This window comes from Lacerta agilis, chromosome 5, assembly GCF_009819535.1.
Source record: "Lacerta agilis isolate rLacAgi1 chromosome 5, rLacAgi1.pri, whole genome shotgun sequence".
In the NCBI taxonomy this organism is placed as follows: domain Eukaryota; kingdom Metazoa; phylum Chordata; class Lepidosauria; order Squamata; family Lacertidae; genus Lacerta; species Lacerta agilis.
The window spans coordinates 17,062,061-17,068,075 of NC_046316.1; the positions used below are offsets into that span (position 1 = coordinate 17,062,061).

Consider the following 6,015-nt stretch of genomic DNA (forward strand, 5'->3'; position numbering starts at 1 on the left):
CAGCATGCTTCAGAAAGAAGTGAAGGTGTCGCACACTGCATAGTCTCTGAACATTCATTAAAGTATTTTACATGTGATTGTTTGGATGGGATTCATTTATGATCTTGAGATTACTCAAAATAATTTTGTTTGCTGTTATTAAAAAATGGATCGTGCAGTTTGTACATGGTTTTAATACTAATGTTTGAATGAGATAAAAAAAATGGGCAGCCCAAGTTGAATCTGTTTATGAGTTATTTCTTACACATTGAAATATAGTGCATTTCTCTAGGAAAGGCCATGCTTCCTAAGAAATGTGAAAGCAAATCTTTCTGCCAAGTAGCTGAACTTTGATCCAGCAAAATTTGTAGTGCACCTTCTGACTACATTTCATCTGTGGAGAGTGTTTATGTATTATGCAGTTACTTGATAGGTCTTTGCATCATTGCCAAAAGAGAATAATTGACAACTGGTGGGGTATCATTTGACCTACTTGAATCTTGACAAATCCTACACCGATCTCATTTCTGAGGGTGAAACTATGTGTTGTGTTTTATTTATAAAATTGTTATCCTTTCTTTCTGAGGCTTGTACCTCACTCAAGGCAGCTTACATACATAAAAATCACATTCACAAATACAACTTATTAATAAAATACAAAAAGATGGGTGGGACATAACAAACAGTCATCAACACAGAACTGCCACCAAAAATGCTAGCTCAGTGTCAAGGGTTGTATTTACCCAGGCCCTATTTGGAGGAGACCCATTAAAATTAATGAATTTAAGTTAGTCATGGTCATTAATTCAGTGAGTCTATTCTGAGTTACCCACTGTCTTGCAGGACATCATCGGGAGAAAAAAAGGCTACACAAATCTGAATGGAGTGCCTAAGGCAGTTTGATGACACCTTGTAATAATAATAATAATAATAATAATAATAATAATAATAATAATAATAATTTATTTGTACCCCGCCCATCTGGCACTCTGGGCGGCTTCCACCAAACATTAAAATACATTTAAAATATCACAGTTTAAAAACTTCCCTAAACAGGGCTGCCTTCAGGTATTTTCTGAATGTCAGGTAGTTGTTTATTCCCTTGACTTCTGATGGGAGGGCGTTCCACAGGGCGGGCGCCACTACCGAGAAGGCCCTCTGCCTGGTTCCCTGTAGTTTTGCTTCTCGCAGTGAGGGAACCGACAGAAGGCCCTCGGCGCTGGATCTCAGTGTCCGGGCTGAATGATGGGGGTGGAGACGCTCCTTCAGGTATACAGGACCGAGGCCATTTAGGGCTTTAAAGGTCAGCACCAACACTTTGAATTGTGCTCGGAAACGTACTGGGAGCCAATGTAGATCTCTCAGGACCGGTGTATAGCTTTCAGCAACTGCATCCAAGTTGTTGCCAAACGTATTGCTCTGCTTTCCTTTGGACCACATTAGTGAGGCTAAGATGGGGGGGGGGGTCTTGTCATCTGTGAAGTCCAGGACCTCCATACATGCTGCCAGGCTTGTGCCCTGGAGAATTCACTTAGGTGCTGCTAATGCAGCAAAAACAATGTGGGAGGCAGTAGTTTTAGAGCATGGGTAGGCAAACTAAGGCCCCGGGGGCCAGATCCGGCCCAATCACCTAAATCTGGCCCGCGGTCGGTCCGGGAATCGGTGTTTTTACTTGAGTAGAATGTGTCCTTTTATTTAAAATTCATCTCTGGGTTATTTGTGGGGCATAGGTATTCGTTCATTCGCCCCCTCCCCCCCCCAAATAGTCTGGCCTCCCACAAGGTCTGAGGGACAGTGGACTGGCCCACCTGCTGAAAAAGTTTACTGACCCCTGAGTTAGTTACCAGTCTCTGCAGCCACTGGCAGGCGCGGTGAATCTCCAGTGGTTTGACTTCACTCCCAGAGGCGAACTCTGTGGTCTCTCGAGACAGACGGATGCTAACAGCAACTATTCTGAGTAGACAACTGTTGAACCAGGTTTTCTCCCCACCCCATATGTAGTACAGCTGCCTTAGTTTCTTGATGTCACAATGATAGTTTCTTGATGTCACTATGATGTTCCCCTATCAATGGCAGTCATTTGAGGGTGAGTTGTGTGTACAGTATGTTACAGAAGTGGCAGAGTTTGTGGTGACCTGTTAGGCATAGTATGTCCTGCTCTAACATAAAATAAATAAATCAATTTATAAATAAATAAATATGGGAACAGACTCCGTATGTGTAATTTGCATTTGCTGAGTTACCAGCTGATACCTTGACTACAAATTCCTTTGTTGTTTATCTCATATATATACTGTATATATGAAAGTAATAAAGCAATTAAGGACCTCTGATCCTTGTGACCTCTGATCCTTATGCACTGAAGCGCATACAGGTTCGCATAAGAAAATGGCGACAAATGCAAAGGCTGTCCTTTTGCTTTTCTTAGGAATGAGCTTTGTGCAAAACAGCAATTCAGGTAAGAGAACGTGAAATTATGGAAGCCTAATGTTTTTCCAAAAGGTGGCTTACATTTTTTTTTGGCTGTTTGGTTTTATAGATTGTAATTGGTTTTGTTTACAAAGGGCAAACACATTACAATCCAAACATTCCTGTCTGTGTTGCAAATATATGTTAAAATGTATTAAAATTATAACAGCATGATTGCTAGATAATTCACCTGTTCAGTTCTGTATGTCAGGGAGGATATTCCTTAAGAGAGAGTTTTGCATGGAGTCTCTTAGCAAGGTCCCCCCCCCCAATGAATCAGTTAAGGCAGGGAATTGGCCCTCATTATTAGTGGATTATTTATTTCAACAATATTTGGGACATCCAATGTATATCTCTCCCCCGTACATGTTTAGCTCTTTAACAATGTAATCTAGTATAATATATGCAACATGTTAGCAGCGCATAATAATCCCCAAGTTGATAATATATTCTTTATCATATATTGATAATCAAAATTCTGAAAAGTATATATAAAGTCTTATATAAAGTCTATATATAAAAGCCACAAAGACTTTTAACCTGACAAGTCTGAAAACAGTCTTACAGATGTTAAACACAGTCTTTAGATTTCCTTTAGATACCTGAAGATGTCAACAAAGGTAAATTCACTGAGATTTCCAATAATGTGAGGAGTAGGCCTAAACTCAGATTTTCCTTGTGTGAAATTAGATAATGAACTGAAGCTTGACCAGGCCCTGCTCTCTGTCAACAATTACCTCCCTGAACGAATTGTTGCTTTCTATGTCTCTGAAGCCTGCTACAAAGTAAGTAAAAAAAAAAAAAACCACGACATCACTGAGAAAATAAGGGCTGTGCCATCTGTAATAATGTGTGGGGAATCAGCTGAGTTTAGGGAGGGTGAGGGTTGGTGGTACTGCAGAATTTGATAGCTGCTTGATCACAGAGCATCTAGTGTTTCTGTGAAGAACTACAAATAACCACAGGCTTGCAGCCCACAGATCAGGCTAGTTATGTCAAATCAATATGGAATTTCTTAACTCCTCACCAGATAGTATAAGAACATAATAACGACCTTCCTGGATTCAGTTAATGGCTCATTAGCATACCATTTTTCACCTTTTTAAAAGCAAAACACACACAAGGTAATAAGCTAACATTTAGCCAATGTCTAAGGAGGGTGGGAAAAGTTTCCTTACAATAAATAATATTTTTTATTTAAAAACAACAACAACAGATTCCCAGTAGGCAGTTAGTTCTTCTAGCTCCAGAATTTACCCAGCGCTCCCCAAAAGTCAGCACACTTCTGCTATGCATTAAGGACAAATGGATATATTTTCCTCCCTCCTCTTTCCACTTCTAATGCGGGTTAGCTGAACCTGGCAGTTTTTTTGTTTGCCTCCTGTACCAGCAATAGCTTGAAGATATCCATTAAGGAGTTTGAATAGACTTTACTAGGAACTGGATTTGCATACGCTGGCCTTTACACAGTCTGAATCTGAGATGAGGCCAGTATCAGGCTTGTGCTAAAGTCATGCAAGATTTATCATGATGGAATGTTATTTTAAAGTTATGCCAATGATCTACAGAGATAAACCATAGCATAAGATCAGAGTCACACACGTCTGCTCGCAAATTGCCTTGAAACTTGAATAAACATATATAAAAGGCAATTCATAAATTAATTAAAATGATAGTAGCGGGGCTTATTTTTCAGCTGCGAACTTTCCGGAACTCACTTCTGGCACATCTCAGGTGGGCTCCATTGCCATTATAAGAGAACAGCACCTTTTTTTCAATAGAAAAATTGTACTGGATAGTAGTACATAATAAAAATGGAGGAAGGAGAGGAAAAATGGAGGAAGGAGGAGGATATTAGGGTTAGCAGGATGCGTATTAAAAGGTTAAAAAGCCACAAACATCTCCCTGCTTTAGGCAGGAAGACCTCAGGCGAGAGGAAGGAGACCACATTTTTCTCTTTCTCACCCAGAACTGGTTGCAATAAAGTTATCCAGTTTAGGCCTGCCTGCCTGACATCCCTGAAATAAAGTCCTTCAGTATATATATATTCTCTCTCTCTCTCTCTCTCTCTCTCTCTCTCTCTCTCTCTGTGTGTGTGTGTGTTTGTTTGTTTGTTTCAGGAATGTTGGGAAAGACAAATGTGTCTATCTTATTGTGCCAAACTAGTTGGAGCGGAGCCCTGAACACCTGTTAAGGCCTGCTGATACACTGTGACAGTTGTCCTTGTTTTGATAATAAAATAAGAGTTCCTCAGATCCACTCTATTCTAGATAGTTTGCTGGCATTCAGATTAATATCCCATCAGCACAGCCTGCTTCCCCTCAGCTAGATTACTTTCCCCATCGGGGTCTTAAATCATAAAAGACACGTCTGTTTATTCCCTTGTTTCTGTAGTGTCTGCCGCAGCCTCTCCTCACGGTTTCACCGACTTCCATGGGAGCGCCTTCAAACGCAAGCGTGGCGGTTAGTTCTGGCTTTGCTCTCACAGTCACAATGTTTGCAGAAGCAGATGCGGCTGCCCCTGTTTGCAGGTAAATCGTGCTCAGATGCATTTCAGGGGAGCGGTTCTGAGAGAAAATGGTGGGAACTAAAGGCCGCTTCACACACTCAGGGGAATCATGAGGTGAATTTTTTCCTGCACTGTATAATTTCAATGTTACTCAAAATGATACTTCATGGCAAAAACCTTACACCCACAATGATAGCATATCGGGGACAAGCTATTTATGGGCTTCTGTGAGTCTCCCTGAGAGGATTACCGTACCTTTCCTTGTAAAAGACTAGGGTGTTGTTGTTTTTTTACTTAAAAATTATGTGAAAAATGTGGGTTGTCTTATACATGGATAGTGAATGGTGGGGGTTTCTTAAATTGGAGTCCCTAAAAATAGGGTGCATCTTATACATGGGGGTGTGTTATACACGGAAAAATATAGTATATGTTCTCTGCTGCTGAGTATACAGAAAAGGGTGTTTTACTTGTTCCTAAGGCAGGCCTGGGAGAACTTTTGGAATTTGCTTATCTAAAGTCTGGATATAAAATTCTGCTGGGGGTACAACTTGGAAACAGATTGGGTGTTTAGTGGCCATATCTACAGTGCAGAGGTGATTAGACAATCCCTTCAGATTCTTATAGTTTTTCTCAGTTGCAGGCCTCTTTTCTTGTCTGTTACTTAGAGATAAGCAGTTGATTGCATGAATAGGGCCTTTTTGGATTGCAAAAGTCTCTCACACCCCCCCAACCTCCCTTGGCCTATTGTTCCCCATTCTATGATAATATGGCATCCAGCCAGGTGAGGTGAGAAAAGGCTCACCCATTTGTCTTTATGGCAACAGGAGATCAACAGTACTTAACTGGCCAGCTAAGGCTATTACCCTACAAATAAACTGGCTGGTTGATTCAGGGGGCTTCTTCTGCTACATTCTAAATTCCACTGGATGCAGAATTACAGGCCTGGAAGAAACTCATCCAGACGGACCCCCAACAAAATATATATATATATTTAACAGTAAAAGGTAAAGGGACCCCTGACCATTAGGTCTAGTCGTGGCCAACTCTGGGGTTGCGGC

General features: G+C 40.8%; 1 long non-coding RNA gene across 1 annotated transcript; it reads left to right on the forward strand.

Moving 5' to 3' along the window:
• Positions 1-2,387: 2,387 nt before the first annotated feature.
• LOC117046291 lies at positions 2,388-4,896 on the forward strand. Its single transcript, XR_004426554.1, has 3 exons — positions 2,388-2,437; positions 3,139-3,233; positions 4,843-4,896. It is a non-coding gene; the product is annotated as an uncharacterized LOC117046291 (long non-coding RNA).
• The last annotated feature ends 1,119 nt before the right edge of the window (positions 4,897-6,015 follow it).